Genomic DNA, 18,837 nt, shown 5'->3' with positions numbered 1-18,837 from the left:
TCTCTGATCAAACAGGAAAGATACTTCAGAGGATGGAGCCCAGAGCCCAGAGCCCAGAGAGGAGCTACGAGCAGAAGAGAACACTGGGGTAGGGAACCACCTGCAGGAATACCACTGAACTCTAACCAAGAGAGAGTCCCTGCCCGTGGAACAGGGGACCTGACAGCAACGTGTAACCAGCTGCTGTGAGACAGTAATTGACGGAAGCCACTTTCTTCTCCCCCTTTGACGAGAATATAACAGTTACCCTTCAGGGGTGTGTGTGTGGTGGGGTGGAGGAGGGGTGCAGACAACTAGGACTTTTGGTTCACTGGTGCCTAGATCAAGAGGAGCCATAGCTGAGTAGCTGCATCGAAGAAGCTGAATTCAGATTTGCTCCTAATTCAGATGATGAGACCCTAGATGACTTGATGCTGATGTCATAATGGAACAAAAACCTGGGGGAGAAGGTGAGTGTATCTGCAGGTACAAGGGGCGTGAATAGTTATGATCAGACGTTGGGCGGTGGACAGGGATGAGAATGTTTCCACTTGGCAGCTGACACACTTCCCAAGCCTGTGTACTTACATGTTTGTAACTCAGGGGTCAGCCTGCAAGCGGATAGGGATACGCTAGTAAGAAAAAACAGACCCAGTGCCTTTCGTCCTGGAGTTTTCAGTTTAGTGAGGGTAGAGAAATACTAAAATCAACTACAAACAAATGTAAACTGCACCGAATGCAGGTGTTGCAAAGGAGAGTGTGTGGTGTTACGAGAATCAAAATTAGGATTTCAGGAAACCACTCATCTGAAGAAACGAACAGAAGACAACATGGCACAAAGGAGAGGGAAGAGTTTCCAAGCGGAGGAGCCACCTTGCAAGGCCCCTTTGGAGGGGGGACTCAAAGGGACGCAAGAGTCTGGGACATCTCGAAGGGAATCTAAATGCCTTCGGGCAGCTGAAGTTATTCTTGAGCACCACCAGTAGACAGCCTCAGTCCTTGAGCTCGAACAAACCTAATGCTTCCAACTGTTGCTCAGAGACAAAACAAAGAACAGACGCCCATTAGCCTGGTTCCTGGAAATTCATGTTTCGAAAGAATTAAATTCTTCCATGTTGAAGTAAACAAACATGGACCCCTGAACAGAAGAACGTCAGACCCCTGAGTAGAGACTGAGCTTAGTCATTCACCAAAATAGTGTTCACCAAGCTGAAGGGTGTGTTCTGTGAGCTGGCAAGGTATAGCTCTTATAGTTACTATTCAGAGACATAAATTTCATAAATAAATATTAAATTGCTTTTATAAGGAAGAACTTGATTAATTTGTTTTAACATTTTTGCTTGTGATTTTTTTTTTTTTTTGGACAAATTGCCTTGCATGTAGAGAGACTGACAGTTCACGGAAACTTTACTGGTTGCTACTGAGATTCAAATGTGGTGTTTACAGTTACCCACAAGATCTTCATCAGTGAGACTGAATGGAAACGTGTCACAGAAATTAGCATTCTGTCCATTATGAAAGGAAGAACTCTTACCAGCTATGAAGAATACCCCCAGGTCATGTCTAAGGTCATCAACACCCCCCAGGCCAAGACTTACACCAAAGTGCAGGACTTAGATTCAGTAACAAAAGGTTGAGATTCTACGCAAGGCAGTGTCATCTTCACAAAATATGCCACTCAGAGCCCACTAGATGCGTTACCATATTGTGTATTATATTGGATTTAAGTGGTCATGATTAGAAAGCAAGAAGTTACACAATTTGGGGGGATGTACGAGGGAAAACGCCAAAGTGTACTGAGTATAAGTCATAGTATTTCCAAAAAAATCAAACTTATGCACCTAACCTTGGCAAGTGAAAGCTGGAAACTGACCCAGATGTCTTTATCCATTGACAAAAGTAATCATCATGTAGTGCTTTGTCCTTATTGTAGAAATTACTGATAAGATTCGGAGACACAGTTGTCAGTGTGCCAGATAATATCTCTGAGGAATACCCTGTGCCCATTGATATAAGTGGTGTCCACGGGCATTTATAAATGAAATAGCTCATTCAAAAGGATATTTATAACATTTGGAGAGTTGGTTGGGAAAAAAAAAAGTAAGGTTTTCAAGGTTATTTTGCAGAGCTAATGAAGAGGAGCTAGTGTCTCAGAATTCAGACGAGGCTAGTTTTTTCAAAGTGACTTGGACTCTTTTGTGTTAAAAAGAAGGAAAAAAGAAGTCCTGAGGAAACACTTATCTGATCAAATTACCATAGTGTGTCACAGTCGAGGGTTAAGCACACCACACAGCTGACAGTGCACGGAAGCTCTGCGGAGAAGAAGAACGCCCTATAGGAATAAAGCACATCAGCAATTATCTCGGAGCTGCAGCTTCCTACTTGCCACGTAAGAATTAAAGCACACTCCCCAGTGAGTCATCTGGAAGATGGAATAATACACATAAAAGCAGTCAGCCTCACTGCGAAGTGTCATGCGAATACTGCGGGCCATTAAGGGCATCACAGCCTCACCCCCCTTTTCACCTTTAACGCCCGTAGTGTCACTACACCACGTCTACACGGAATCAACAGCGCGAGATCTTACGTGGGAAATGATTGTTAGCTTGTCCATTTCCAAGCTCGTCGAGAGCTGACTTTCACTGGTGCTGCCTGGGACATCTGAGCCTTAGTCCTCAAGGCACACCCCCATATAATTTCTCTCATTTCAGAACTGCTTTTAGCTCTAAAACGTAACAGTGTGGCAGGGCGGTGCTCTGCACACAGCACAAGGAGAGAAGCGCACACATCTGGAAGTCAGAGCACAGAAGGAATGCTCTCGCCGGAATCAGGGCTTCCCGGGATGGTCACGCCATGTCCACTTTGTGACTGTTAGAGGGAAAAAAGCCTCCTCGGGAATGACTAATATTCAAACCCCCCCACTCCTAGCCTTTGATGGAAACTTACTAGCTCGTCAGGTTACGCTGGTTGAAAAGAGAAAAGGCCTGTCTCCCTTGCTGCTTACCGAGGCACCACTAGATGCAAAGCGAAAGATGAAGTAGTCCATAGGTGATGGTGGATGTAAGACACAGCCTCCTTTCTCAGCATCACCCATGACCATCCTCAGCCCCAGTCATCAATTCCTTTGAGATCTGCAGTAATAATTTTAAACTCATTTGCAAGAATTAGAAAAAGTCTTTCAAGGAATGGAAAGGATTCTAAGAACGGGGATCTATTTCATAAGGTCTTAGGATTGTGACCCTAAATTTTTGAAAATTATGCTAAGTACAGGTAAATGTCTTTACAGAAAGGAAGAGGGTACCAAGAACAAGAATCTATTTCAGAAAGGCTTACAAATTTTGCTTCTAATTCTTGTAAAACTGTAATAAAAATGAAATGAAACAATCAGGCAGGTAAAGAAATAATACAATCATTCACTTTTGACATTTCTCTCTTTCAAAAAAAAAGCACATTGGCAGTGTAAAGTCAAAATGTCTTCCTTTATTGAAAGAAAACTTCAAAGATAAGAGCAATGTGCAGATTAACTGATAAACAATGCGCAACAAATTATATCAGTAGCTAGTTAAAAGCCTTTAAAAAAAAAGCTTTATTTTACCTTTAAGTAGTAAGCTCGATCAAGAACCTCTGAGATGTTAAAATGCTGACTCACAAAATTAAAATTAAAAAAAAATTTCTCTGCACCCCTACTCACAAACTAACTTCCTGTTTAGATTGAAAAGGTTAAAAATATGACAAGACACTCTTGGTATACTCAAATGACGTTCACAACCTCAAGACCACAGTAAGTTTATAATGTTTGACTTAACAGTTCCATCCCAAAGAGCTTTATCTTTCTAAATTCAGGAAAAGAAATCATCCACAAGATGTTAAATCCTTGTTCTTTCAAGAAGAAAAGTAAGCCAAAGGGTTTGGTAAATTTCACCTTCAGTTACTTCTCACATTAAGTAAGGTTTTACTGGAAAGGAACAGGAGAAACTTGACCCGTACGGCAATACAATGAGAAATTTCTATGGTGGCTTGAACAGTGCCAAGTCCTCAAAAGACCAAATCCTTGTGCATCTGGAGAACCGCATTCTACAACTCCTTGTGCCCTTTTCTTGTTCTTCTATTCTTACTGGCAAAAGGAGAGAACGTTAGCTAGTATCTGGCGCACAAGAACTAATGTGATTCCGTCAACTCATTACGAAAATAACTTGCAGTCAGATATGTGTGTATATATGGTGGGTGGCTGGTGCTGAGCACAGGAAGAGGGGAAACTGAGGGTGGGTATATGATGGGAGTGGCTGTAACTTTTTACTTCTGTTACTTCTTGGATTAAAACCTGTTTTGTTTTGTTTTACTGGGGAAAAAAAACCCAATAACATACAGAGAAGGAATATGAATTTTTCTCTTACACAGATTAATTTAACCAACAAGTAGCTATTAATGGTCTATTACGATCCTCTTGTTGCTTGGGGGCTCTGTAAGTAATAAGAGTTATGACAGTTCAGACTCAGGGAATTAAAATCTCTAAGAGATTTTACTTCTGTACCCCTAGTTTCAGCAATAGAGCCTGACGCATAGTATGTACACTGTAAATATTTGCTAAATGGATTAATTAGGAGAGGAAATGACCACAGTATTTCTCAATATGTAGGCATTGTGCAAAACCCCCTCCCCAAACAAAAAAACAGTATTATCTTGAATAATTAAAGAAGGCCCAAAAATGTTTATCCAGAGAATAAATACATAATATTTATTATCAAAAAGCTGAGAGAGAACAGACCTTTCTGAAAATCTGAAAGTTAATACTAGTATTTTCTGTGGTGCCCCATTCCTGTATTATGCTATTTACTGGGGTCCCTGTGAGTCAATGGAGGCATATAATTCCTTGCAATGTCTTTCTAGGCTCAGCTGGAAACCTGAATAAGTCAAGAAACAAGAAATTACACGTGTCCTCAGATAGCAAAATTGATAGGAACATGTTTAACCCAATTAGTAAACTGCATAGCTTGCGCTGTTAACCACTAAACTATGTTTCCAGATTGAGATTTTTTCTGAGGGATATTCCACGAAAGTACAGAAGAATGAAACCACCTCAAACCAATGGCAACTGTGAGCCAGACCTTTTATTTTGCATAATTACAGTTGGTCTATATGAAGCGTGGTGTGTTTTGTTCAACTTGTGGTTGTAAATGTGTAGTTAGTAAACGATTCTTCTCAATTTTGAGGTTTGATGGTGTTTCTAGTTCTTAAAAGGAAGCAGTGTATGTTGATTTTATGACAGCCCTCATCGTGTAAAATCTGTATTCAAATTTTGAGGAAGTCATTCAAAACTACACTGCTTCAAAAAAAAAAAAACTAGATGCAGGATAAAATAATCTAGTTTGCTCCATGCTTTCCAAACCTAGCCTTCTAAACTTGGTAGTTGCACATCCCTACATTCAATAGAATAGCTCATCACCAGCTCTACTCCCAACTCGAAAACCAACCCTGACCCCCTGGAATGGAGTTATGATAAAAGCCCCGTAAAAGATGCCCCCATGGTGTGGCTAGAGCATTGTTGCTATGGGAACCATCTGTCGTTGGTACCTACTTCTCTAGTAACTGTTCCCCACTAGCCACAATTCTCTGTCCTCTGTTTCCGCAGTAACTCAAACCCTTGCAGCCCCATCCCCAGTGGATGAAGTTTTTTAAACTATTCCTTCAGTTTCTTTGTCATTAAGTCCCCGATGCCAGGCCTGGAAGCAGATTCATAGACACAGAGAACAAACTATGGTTACCAAAGAGGAAAGTGATGGGGAGGGAGGGTAGGGATAAATTAGGGGTTCGGGATTAACACACACACAATGCCAGATGTGAAATAGATAAACAACAAGGACCTACTGTATAGCATGGGGAACTCAATTCAATAGCTTACAATACCTTATAATGGAAAAGAATCTGGAAAAGAATATATATGTGTGTGAGTATATATATACAGCTGAGTCACTTTGCTGCACACCCAAAACTAATATGACATTGTAAATCAACTATATTTCAGTTTTAAAAAATTAAAAATTAATAACTAATAAGTAAACAGACAAATAAATAAAAATAACTAAAATGTTAAAAAAAAAATTAGAAGTCCTGGATCCAACACCTAGATTTGATAGATACTAGCTGCGTGTAATTTGATGAATTACTTAACCCAGACATCTACAAGATTGTAGTACCCGTAACAGTGGACTTAGTGGTCCTGCGCCCTGAGTAAACTGTTAATGCTTTGTTAGTAGTACAGGCTGGGTCTGATGCATTTTTGTATCCCTAACACCCGGTCCATAGTCAGCGTTCATAAGTGAGTGTGTGCTGTATCCATACGTGAAATTCTTCAGTTCTTCCTCAAAGAAAATTCCAGACTTCCTCAGTCAGGCATGTCCCCTTGAGTCCTAATTCCCAGGTACACTCTCACATCTAAAGCTAACTCAGCTTTGGTGCAGGTTTTGGATTCCATCTCACAAGGCCGTATAGAGTACTGAAGACTTGAGCTGGTATTTTCTGCGTGTGTGTGTGTGTGTGTGCGCGTGTATGTGTGTGTGTGTGTGTTTACTGCATTACTCCCTACTAATAATACAATCAAAGCTCAAAGCATCATCATAAAACTTAAATTCTGCTCTCGTGGACAGCTCCTTTTTTTTCTCCATCAGACAGTCAGCCACCACTAAAACCTCTAAGGCAATCCTGCAGACAAATGCTGATGACTGTTCTGAAATACATGAGCAGACAGGCTCGGAGATGGGTTGATAGTTTCCGTAGTACTGCCACATCATTATGAGCTGGCAGGAAGTTAGGTCAGATATGGCCAACACCTGGAAAAATCACAGAGGCATCCAAATACTATCTGTCGTCCGTGGCAGAAGACCAAAGACTGGAAGACAGTTTCTTCCACACTACATGACGATGAGCAGTTGGATAAAGAGAGAGCAGCTCTCATTAAGCTTGTGAGTACATCACTGGGAGGCTTGTCAGTTCGAACGTGGCAGCAGTGCAACATAGAGATCGAGATGAAAATTCATGTCTCCAGAGCTGCTGGGGCCACACAATTACCTTAATGTGTCCCAGACCTGAATTCATCATCCATGTTCCCATTAGTTACTGGACTTGTTCCACGAGTGCCACCAAAGTGCCACTCTCCAAGTCAAATGGTGGTGTCGCATCTCCACCAGCAAGCCTTGGAGGACGTCCAGCTTTCAGAGGCTGAGGCCAATCTAATCAAAAGGCAGCATTTTGGGGACAGGGTTTGTCAGCAGAATGGATGAAAAGCCAATTCTACAACTTTTTATGCTAATCTACAAAGGGTAAAAGGACAGAGAGTGATAGACTGAAATAGTGCAACTCCAAAACACACTTACTGAGCAATGACATGTGCCAGTCATGCTTCTCAGTGAGACTGGGCACAGTCTTTGCCCTCAAGGACACTGTAGTACAGAAGAGGACATTTCTAGAAAGTATAGAGCATTTATAAACTTTGAGGTTAAGAAACCTAGGGGACAATCACAGCTCTGACTCTTAGCTGCTTATGTCACAAGGCGAATATTTAAATGTCCCAAGCTTCAGTTTCCCCATCTATGTAATAAACAAAAGACATGCTCTTCAGTTAATAGAAAAGAGAAAACTGCTATGTGGATTAAAAATAAAACTGAGTTAAGTGAACTCCAAATGGACTGATAAGTTTATGTAAGTAGTACATTGCAATGCTAGAAGAAGAAAATGTAAGGTAATATATTTGTGAGCTCTGGTGCAGAAGAAGGTTTTTAAGCATTACCTTAAACAGCATAAAGCAGAAGGCGAAAAGTGATGGATCAGGATAACATTACAACTAAGGGTCTCAATTTAACAAGGGCCAATGAAAGAAAATTAACAGACAGATGATTCATTGAGAAAAGATATTGAGAAACCCTAATCCTGGGAAGGTAGAAATATCTAGAACTTACTAGAAATTTCCACACGTTAGCAAGAAAAAAACAGAAAACAATAGAAAATGGACAAAGTACGTGAACAAGTTTTCACAGATAAAAACCCAAATAGCAATAAGCCCATGAAAGAAATACTCAAATTTATTTGTAATTAGAAAAAAGCAAATTAAAACGATGGGATACCACTTAAAATCGATCATATCTGCAAACATTAGAAAATTGGATAAGGTCACATGTAGGAGGGTGTGAGGCAAAACAGGATCCTCATATGCTCTTGGTGGAAATGAAACTTGTAGATACAATGCAGTTGGACACTAAGACTCAGTGATCCTCTTCTGGGGGCGGGGACTCCCCAGAAGGGACACATTTACTTCAGTGTTGCTGACAGTGGGATTGGAAGTAATCCATGTAATTAAAAAATATATATTAAATGCACACCACAAAATCGTGCACAGGTATTAGGATCTGTCAGAACAGTACATACATTACATTAGCCATCAGGACATTATACACACCAACATGCATCAATCTTAAAGACACAGGGTTGAGTGAAAACCCTGAGAAAAGGAATACTATGTGTAGCCCAGTGCCTTTAAAGTACACCCATACGGAACAACAGTACATGCTTTATAACGACACACAAAATTCAAGAACGTACATCAAACACATTATGATGGTAAAAAAAAAAAAATTCAATCATCTTCGTATCTCCAGAACCAAGCATAATGGTTGGTGCTCAATAAATGTTTTCTGAGTAAATCAGTGACTGGATGCCGAGAACAAAGGATAGGAAAAATGGAAAGAGATTCCAAACCTTAGAATGGGTGCAACAACAGAGACTATTTGTAAAAAATGATCTGTTTCCCAAATTAGGAAACAGACCTGGTTGATGGAGAAGGTTGGTGACTTCAGTCTGGTACCTTTTGACTTGGAAGGACTAATAGTCAGCTAGCAGGCAATCTAGACTAGAACCCAGGAGGTGTTTAGATCTCAACTCAATAGACGATAGTTTTAGAGATGGAAGGAAGAGGAATCAAGGTAGAGGGGTAAAGGATCAGGCAGTGCAGACATACTATTAAAACAGTACAAGATGAGGGAGGATGGTGTGTACCTGAAATAAGAACCGGTCAGCAGAGAGGGAAGGATTATCCACGTATCTGTGGAGGGGGGGATGTGGTGGAGTCGTGTGAGGGGGTACAGTGGTAACAGCGGGTAAGTGAGGCTAAATCGAATCTCAGTTTGGGGGAAAACCCCCAAATAAGCCAACCCATTTACTTCAAACTGTTTGCCTATTATTGACTTTAACTCTTAAGGACCAAATTTAAAATTCACGTATTTGGGGAGAGAGAGAAATGGGTGGGAGGAGGGAGAAAGAGAGTGTGAAACAGAAAGGTCAGAAATCAAATTAAAAATAAGAGTAAAAACCTCAATTCCCAAATCCATAAACTGAATTATCTAGAGGAGACCTCTGAGGCCTGATAAATCCCCAAACAACTTTAATTTAAAATATCCTGAGAACTGCTGTTCTTAAGTTATTCCCTTGATTCCAATCTGCTATCAGCCGGAATCAGAAAGGTACCCAAGATAAGAATAAATTTAAGATTTACTATTATTGAGCCCGATTCTCCTGTTCTAGATCCACGGAGTGCAACAAATATTTCTCCCAAAGCAGTGAAAAGCAAAAAGGGAACAAAGAAATAAGAAATCCTTCCACTTGTGCCCACACTTCCGAGAGCCTCGGTGTAATTCAAGGCAGGTTCATGTCAAAGATCTATGCCTGCCATTTAGTTATCACGCCTGCTAAATAGTCTCAACATACTCCCTGCTGGATTGTGGGATTTTATTAAAGCAGTGACCTTTATTTCTATTTGGTATCGGAGGCAGCAGGGCATGGGGATCAGGTTTGGAGTTCATACCGCCTGGGTGTAAGTACTTATCAGATGTGTGGCTGTGACAATATTAACGAATCACTCCCTGCCTCAGTTTCCTCACCTGTACAATGGGGACAATAATATTAACTACCTTGTAGGGTTGTTGGGGGATTGAGAAATGATGCACACAAAGCACTTAGACTAGTACCCACATAGCAGGGACACTGAATAAGTGTTACTTACTCATTACTGGCATCAGTAAGAAGGCATGTAAAATATCTGGTGTTGTTTTCTTAATCTTTCATTCTATTTAGTGCCTCATACATAGGATTGAATGGAGCTTCTGGGAGTCAGGAAGAGAGACTATCACAATAATTTAGCTGTCAAAAAAGGAAGGAAGAAAGGGAATGTTTGCTAAAGATGTTTCAAGGAAAGCATACGGAGGCTCGGGAACCCATCTGATACAGGTGGTTACTATCTCCAGTTCAGAACAGCGTGTGAAGGAGGATGATTACTTGATGACAGATTTAAAACCCTGTTTTTATTTAGGGAATATGTTGATGGCAGGATGTCCTCTCATTGTAGTCAGACAAACAGGAAAGTTAATGCCTCCCGTGAATTCACGTGCAGCGATGCTTTTATAGACTTTCATGGACTGTCATACATAATGGGAAAACACGAAGAAGCATGCGTATCCTTTCCAGTCTACATGAAAGAAGTCTGCCAATAATTTTTTTTAAACTAATGCTAGATTTGTAATGGGCTTGGAAGACCAACTTCTCCTGCCCTACATTCCAGCCCACAGCCTGCACAGGGAAGTAAGAAAGAATGTTCCTGAGTATCAGGTAAACAAAAGTGATAATGTCTCATCTGTGTCTTGAAAGAGCTAAAAAGTGGGCATCACTGGGTGTCATGGCCCTCTAATGGGCCGCATCCTAGAGCACTGGGAGGTCCTGGACCTAAACTGAAAAGAAGAAGATGAAGAGTTGCGTCTAGGTCAGCTATCACCTTGCCCAGTGCTGCACACTAGCATCCCTGAGGGCGGGAAATAAGGGGAGATGATATTCTAGGTAGGAAAATGTTTCTTTTCCTTAATATGAACATAGATGGAGATGTTTCTGAGAATTTTGAGTTGTTTTTGCAATAAATGTGTATGTGTGCGTGTAATGTGTTTGTGTGTGGTTTAAGACAGTTACTGGCTAAATATCAGGAACAACAGGAAAGGAATTTGCATCTCAGGCTGACAGAGTCCAAGGAGAGGAGGGGAGTGGGAAGGGTCAAAGCCCCCCCTGGACTGTCGTTTCATTCCATTACTACCAATGCCATCTTTGAGAAACTTCCCGCTAACATCTGTGGGCACCTACAGATTGGCCCAGTGGAGAGAGGAGACTGATCAGAGTCCAAACCCTGTACGTAGAAAGTGGGGTTTCCATAACAGAGAGTGGCAATGGACACTGTAAAGGCTGATGATGGAGACTTTCTCGGAAAGGAGGAGGAAGGGCAGACCTTATGACCAAGGTCAAGGTTAGAAGTGAGGAATATCCATGTAGGAATATCCTGGAAATGGTTTAAGTTACAGGTGGGTTCTCTTGAACTTTGAGAGCACTTATGTTTAGCATTAAGGTTTTAATTGATTCTCCTATATTGTGTTCTCTTCAGATACCACAACATTTTAGTGGATTACTTATATTGGTTAGCCTCTGTGATTGTACTATGGGGACTGTATTATCGGAAATTGATGAAAGGCCAGTAGAGAGAAGAGGTGAGTGGCCAGACCCACTCCACTCATCCATGGAAGCCAGCACAGAAGCAGCTCAGCCTAGGAGGGTGGTGATCCCAGAGGGCTGGGGGTCACAGGCTGCTGCAGTGTGAATGGAGCCCAGGAGGAGCCAGGAAGCTCCAATGGGAGCGTGATTGTCTTGGGAAAGTATCTCCATGGATGACAACTCAGGAACAGAAGGGAAATGATGGCTGTTTTTCCAAAACACACAAGAGGGCAATGGCTTTTGAGAATATATGTTGGGTGGAAAAGCCGACAGGCTAACAGTTGATTAATGTAACAATGTGACTATCACATATATCCACTATTTCCCTCTTAGTGCAACGTACTCTTGAACACTCCTGAATGATGCATTCCGAGACCTTCGGGATTTTTCCCAATTTAATAGTGCTTCCACAGCAAATTATATCACTTCCACATCTGTAATGTGGATACCACATTAACTTCACCCTGGTATCTGGAGGATTAAATAAGATCACATGCCAGGTAAAGATACAGCAGTTTGAGCTCACCCATCACTAGCTAAGAGACTCACTCCCATATATCAGTCCTATCATAAGCTATTTCCAGACAGTTTCTCAAGAAATTATACATTTCTAGGGAACGCAGACCTTTAGAGCTGACCACTCTATTAACTAATGTAGACTAGCTTATGTGATGCTAGCAACTCCATATCTCAATGACTTAACACAGCAAAAGTGCATTCCTCATTCATGCAGTTTGCTACAGGACAGCTGATCTCTACTCCATACGAGAATTCTGCCATCCAAGCTGTTCTGATCTGTTCATCTGGCCATCTCTACACAAGGCCTCCTCCGCAACCACCAAGAAGGGGAGAGAAAGAGCAGGTCTCACACTGGCCATTAAACACTTTGCCTGGGAAGGACACACATCCATTCTGCTCCTAACCAGCTGACCGAAATTGTTCAAATGAATCTGCTCACCTACAAAGGGACCAGAGAATGCAGTCTCCTGTGTGTCTGGAAGGACAGAACTAGAGGTCTAGGAGCAAAGGCATGTCTACCACATCCATCAGTAAACGAAATCACATGTCGTTAGTCCTTAAATGAAAATAGTATGGTCTGCTTGCTCTTTGGGCTCCTGCGGGGTAGAAGCTACGTCTGAAACCACCCTGGAGTTCTTGCCAAGCATCTATGTAGAGCCCTGTTATTTAGTGGTAAGTTCCTCATTACCTCAGGGGCGACTGGATAAGAAGTGGGTGAGGGGTATTAAAATTGAGATAATCTGATAACTAATCTAAATGATATTTAACAAATCTTCAAGTTCTGAGATAAATGCAAAGATAGAAGGAAAGAAAGAAAGAGGAAGGAAGGAAGAAATAAAGAAAGAAAGAAAAGAAGGAAGGAAGGAAGGAAGGAAGGAAGGAAGGAAGGAAGGAAGAAAGAAAGAAAGAAAGAAAGAAAGAAAGAAAGAAAGAAAGAAAGAAAGAAAGAAAGAAAGAAAGAGAAAAAAAGATGAATAAGAAGAGCAATAAACAGACTGGCTTTTGACTTGGGATTTTAACAAATCAAACTGGTACCGATAATTTAAAAACCAGGGACATGAATTTTAACTCAATATTATTAAGAACTTTTAAACTGTCAAAATGTCCAAACTGAGTTGGGGGGCCTTAAAATACAGTAAATGGTCCTTCCTTGAAACTATTAGCTTAGATTTTATGACAACTCAACAAGAAGCTGTCAATAAGCATGAACTTTGAGGTGAAGAGAAATATAGCAGAAAGCAGGGCTGGAGAGATGCAGCTGAGTACCAGAGGTCCATGCAATAACTCCTGCAAAATCCCTGCACAATGTCATGCAAAGACAATACTTAAAAACTAAAAGATCTTAAAATATTAAATAGCCTGATTATTATTACTATTATTTGTTCCATGTTATATAATAATTCAGTTATTAAGCTGGAAACGAATTTAAGGTAAATATACACTTGTCTCTTTAAGGAGAGATTAGATTATGACTGATAGTCAATTGTTTTCCTTCCTACGAATTTTCTATACACTCTGCATCTTTTCAACAGGACATAATCAGTTAACAGAATTTTTTTTTAAATACCATCAGCATATTTAAGAACTTTAAATTCTTGTTTGTCTTTGGAGGGATGAGTGTAACACCCAAATGTTTGGAACACCAATTGAATTAATGATTCTGAAATCATATAAGCTATTGCCATATTACAATTTGAAGTAGACAAAATCCAAAGCAGTTTAGGTAACATAAAATACTGAATAATCATGAAAATTAGTGGATTGTGAAATGAATGACCACCTACCGTCACCGATGAAGCTGGCCCAAGACTCTGCAGTTTATTAAAGAAGGCATAAAGTATATGAGAGTGAAAGAATTTACAATGCCTGAAGCTCAAAATACGCCCATTCAATTGTTTTCCTGATGCTGTTTGCAAACTATTACTACAGAACATTGTCTGTTTTCCTGATCATTTGTGTTTTTGCATCAAATAAATCCCTACATTGCTTCCTGCCCAGCTTGGCCCTTTCATCATTTAAATCATGCAGCTTGAATTTGGACTGACTTATAATCTGAAGCGCCTGGATATTTAAATCTTATCACTGATGTCATATGAGGTTTCCAGACAGTTGGCTAAATTAATTCTACTCACCTCATTCTCCACCTCCCCAACTGAATCAGTGTAGTATCCATGGAGAAGACACTCCTGCACCATACTGTGCCCATCTTCCAAATTGTACTAAACTAAAAAGCAACTAGTTACACACTATGCTTTGGTGGTTCCCAGACAATATGAAAGGATTTTAATACTATGTGTCCAGAATCTAGGACACCATGTAAACTTGATAAACACCGAAGAAAAGAACACCTGCTCCTCAATGCATCACGACTACATTCGTGCAGGTTCATTGTCTCAGTAAGAACTGCTCTCAGCTATGAGCATCAGAACGTTCATCCAAGAGGACTGAACAATAAGTGCACTTAATTATCTCGTGTGAAATAAACCCTGGGATAGGCAGGAGGATGTCATAAGCAGTAGCTCAACATAACAGGGTGCTGGGTTGGTCTGTCTCCCATTTGCTTCCTCAGGCTGCAAAATAGCTGTAGACACTTCCAGTGTCACATCCACATGGCAGTGGCCCGGGGGGGAAGGCGTACGAGGGTGGCTAAGAGGGGTTTCCTTCTTACTTGCTTCCCTTTGAAGAAGAAAAGCCCAAGCTGCCATCCTCTTCCATTTCATTGGCCAGAACCGGACCCATGACCACCCACAGTGCATAACGGACTGGGAAAGCGTCTACCATGTTCCGTCACTGGAGGCAGCGTCACTCCTTAGGAAGACAGGGAAGAAGAATGTCGGCTGGATGTACTCAGCCAACAGTGCCCAGCACGACACACAACTCTGCTTTTATAAGTAAGCGAAGTCACAAGGTCAAAGCTTTAAACTGCCCATGGTATCAATGGTCAGGAAATTTGCACTGTTATTTTACTTATGTAGACCCAGTGAGGTCAAAGGTGATGTGATGTGGGACTGATGTGTGAGGATGGGACTAATGACTCACTTATAGTCAACAGGCAATGACAAAGGTGAAGGGGTTTTGCAGAGGTAATTATATCTCAAAGAGCTGATTCTGAGCTAGTCAAATCCTGCACCTCCTGGGAGGTCCTGACTTACTCAGGTGAAAGCTTCAGGGGACCTCCCCGAGGTGACAGATTCCCTTTGTGGGCTTCATGAATTCAGAGTCATGGAGAAGAAGCCCTCACTGCACAGAACTGTGGCTGACCTCCAGGAAAAGGCAGCAAAAAGCCGGGGCGTCCATCACACAGCCACAGGAGGCAAACCCCGGCAAGATCCTGAATGAGCTGAAGGGAATTCTTCCCCTGTTAAGCCTCCAGATGAAAACATTGCCCTGCCAACACCTTGACTGTAGCCTGTAAGGTCCTGGGCTGAGGGCCAACTAATCTGCGTCCAGACTCCCGACCCAATGAAATCTGACATTAAAAAAAAGTCTATCATTTTAAGCTGCTAAATGTGTTTAGTCTGCTATGCGGGGATAGAAAACTAACACATTATACGCATTCCTCTGGTATCTCTTTTCTACCATTAACATCTCATTTTCCCACTGTGATCTGTATTTATTTACTTGTTTATTTAGTGGGGGAGTTTCTTCTATTTATTTTCTATTTTATACATTTTTCTCCCAGTTTTATTAAGATCTAATTGACATAGAGCGCTGTATGCAAGCTTTTTTATTTTATACTTTCTTCTTCCAGTTTCATTGAGATATTGTTGACATATAGTACTGATGAAGGTTTTTTATTTACTACACTATATTTTGGTTATTTCTCAAAAACAAACAGGTCGTTGTTTTTAAGTTAAAACACATGTTGGAAAGCAGACCCTTTTGGAGGGTAATAGAGAGAAGGAAAGTCTCCACCGTAATAACAGCTAACATTGATTGAGCACTTACTATGTGCTGATACGATTTACACTGTTCCGTTTTCTTTAACATACATATTTGAGCTCACTAAAATAAGGCAGTTTCTACTAGCTCCCTTTTACAGATAATTTTCCTTTAATAGAAACTGAGGTACAAAGAGTTTGAGAAACTTGTCTAAGTTAACTCAACTAGTAATTTGTAAAGCTAATTTATACCCCAAAGCCTGTATACTTAGCCACTAAGATGTATTCCTTCTTAGTAGGGCTGGATGGTCATGCTTTATGCACACCTACTAAGAGAGAAACATCAGGCAATAACCACCTAACTGCATGTGGATCGTTGATGCATTACTGTCAGGGATCTGTCTCCCTGGGATTTGCTCTGATGTCCCATTATAGAGCTGACTTAGTTAGCGTCCCTCCTCCGTGGCATCTGACCTTCACCCACATCCACTCAACTCTGTGCGATATGCCAGTAGCATTTTCAAACATTACTTTGTGCACCCAATGCACACACCAAAGTCTACTTATGAATCTGAGGCCAGCCAGGGAGGTGACAGGCTACGGTGGAGAAAGGACTGGAGAAGATGAGCTAGTTGAGTGTTGGAAAATGAGCTACTGAATCTCTCTGGACTTTGATTATATAATCTGTAAAATGGGAGAAATAATGTCCCAACACAAGGCGACCGTGAACACCAAATGAAAAAAGAAAAGAGTGGAAACGAGTTAAGAATTTATAAACTGTAACATTCTGCAAAAGTGAATGTGGTTAGCCTATTATCAGAAAAATGAGCACACAGCATTATTTTTACTGTCTTGTACAGAACAATTCTGAAGGGATAAAACTTGGGACCACTTAAGAAAGCTTCTAAGTATAACAATTTTATATTTCAAAATCACTTGACAAATAAAGAAACAGTACCACTCTCCTACCAAGATGAAAAACATTTTGCTGTTCATAGTGCACATACAATACTGAAGTTGATATTTGGGGTTGGTTCTTTGGGACAACTCCGCCATTTTTTTGACCGTTAAGTCTCAGGATATATTTAAATGGTGAAAAGGAAAATTATATTTTGAGGTGATTGTAACTACCCTTTTATTTGCTGAGATTGTATGTGTATATCTATTTAAGCCTTAGGAAGGGGGCATGGAATGAAGGGATCATGGGTGGATCATGAGAGCTTTTTCCAAAAGGCAACATTTATTTTCAAGTGTTTAGATTGCCGAGACAAGGATTTCTCTCCAACGTACAATTCATCATCCTCCTTACTCACTGTAAAATCAATCTGTTCTGTTTGTGTGACATAAACAACCAGTCATTTCTCAGGAATGAGGCAGGCCATATGTGAAGGTGTTTTGGAAAAGCGCAACAGGGAATACGCCAATCAAAGCAGCATCTGCATTTTATTTCAATGTCAAATCACATGTGTGTTATAAAAAGGAAAGGGTATCACTTTTGTTAAAGAATAACTTTCCTGTTGTGATGTTTATAGTTAACTCGTACCTTCCCTAAGCAACAGATTTAGGTCAGCCACATAAATCACTGGCTGAGAACACAAAAAAGATCTCACTCTGTGTGGCCAGCAACGTGTGCGTCTCGCAAACATCTTGGCATCTGCCCACTACTCACCCCTGTGGCAGGAGGAAATTTACATTAATCCATTACATGCATTTTCCTAAGAATCAACACCTTCTCATCAATGTATTAATAATTATCAAAGCAGCTTGCAATTGATAGAGGCAGGAAACTATAAAATGACCAGGAGTGCTTGAGGAAGAATTTATTTATTTTTTTATAACTGGGACTGGATTGAGATTGAAAGGAAGTGGGTTCTAGCCCCATTTCCATTACTTATTAGCTGTTTGACCTAAGGCAAGGCACTTAACTTCTACAGGTCTCAGTTTTATACTGGTATAAAGCAACAGGGCTGAACTAAATAATCCCCAGGCTCCCTTCCTGCTCTAAAAGTGTGTGGTTCTCTGGTGGCTTACCCACCTAGTCATACCTGAATGTTAATGGAAACATTTTAAGATTGTCTGGTCATGGAACCCTCTCCCCAGTTGGGAGGTAGATAGCTCTGAAAACGACGCTAACTTCTTGAAACTACCGGAGTGGTATCTCTTGCCCTGAAGCAGTCATTAGCATCTCTTTTGGAGGAACTTACCACATAATCTGGCTTACTCGATTGGAGAAATCACTGTGCAAAGATTAGGGGACTGCATTAGGAAGCAGGGAACCCAATTGAGTCCACAGGCAATGAGACTCCGTGACTCTGCTTACGCAGGAAAATGAGTGCTCGTTTATGTAATTAACTGAAGGGACATTGTGAACTTTCTCACTGACGTCTTTCCCCTCATAGGAAAATAAATAAAAGCTTCCCAGTGGACAATATGTTTTTTGACCTAAAATACACGTTCTTAGGTATGTACACAGTTGTATCCACAGAGGCTCATTGTTGATGGGGCTGCGAGGTCTTCTCTAGGATGCACCTGTATTAGTTTTCCTTTGTAAAGAACAGAGAATGTGTCACCCACCAAGCAACAGTTAGACTCCTACACTTACTGGTTTCAAATTGGTTATAAATGCCCAATATTAACAAGAGGTGGTAGAGGGAGTAGGGATGATAAACTGGCCATGGCCACAAGGAAGATCACACTTGAATCATTTCAGCTCGAGACATGAGAGAGGAGAAGGAGTTTCTATTGCCAAGTAACAATAGACAATTCTGCGAAAGAGCTCGTGTGGCCTGGTTCAGATCGTGTGCCCACCCCTGAATTGTAGCCATAGGAGCATCACACCCATCACAGCCTAACCTCCTGGGGTATGTAAGTATGTGTATGAGTGTGG

The 18,837-nt window shown here is 40.9% G+C and overlaps 1 protein-coding gene and 1 long non-coding RNA gene across 6 annotated transcripts in view; one reads left to right on the top strand and one right to left on the bottom strand.

Moving 5' to 3' along the window:
• The window catches only part of LOC102544289 (uncharacterized), a 245,217-nt gene that overhangs the window by 97,573 nt on the left and 128,807 nt on the right, over positions 1-18,837 (bottom strand). The window lies entirely within an intron of this gene.
• LOC140687815 (uncharacterized) overlaps positions 1-18,837 on the top strand; it is a 48,729-nt gene that overhangs the window by 18,637 nt on the left and 11,255 nt on the right. For all 3 annotated transcript variants that reach the window (XR_012062421.1, XR_012062422.1, XR_012062423.1), the window contains exon 3: positions 18,661-18,811. This is a non-coding gene — a long non-coding RNA (uncharacterized lncRNA). The remainder of the gene's footprint in view (positions 1-18,660; positions 18,812-18,837) is intronic.

The sequence above is a fragment of the Vicugna pacos genome, chromosome 20 (genome assembly GCF_048564905.1).
Source record: "Vicugna pacos chromosome 20, VicPac4, whole genome shotgun sequence".
In the NCBI taxonomy this organism is placed as follows: Eukaryota; Metazoa; Chordata; class Mammalia; order Artiodactyla; family Camelidae; genus Vicugna; species Vicugna pacos.
This window is presented reverse-complemented; position numbering and strand designations above follow the sequence as displayed.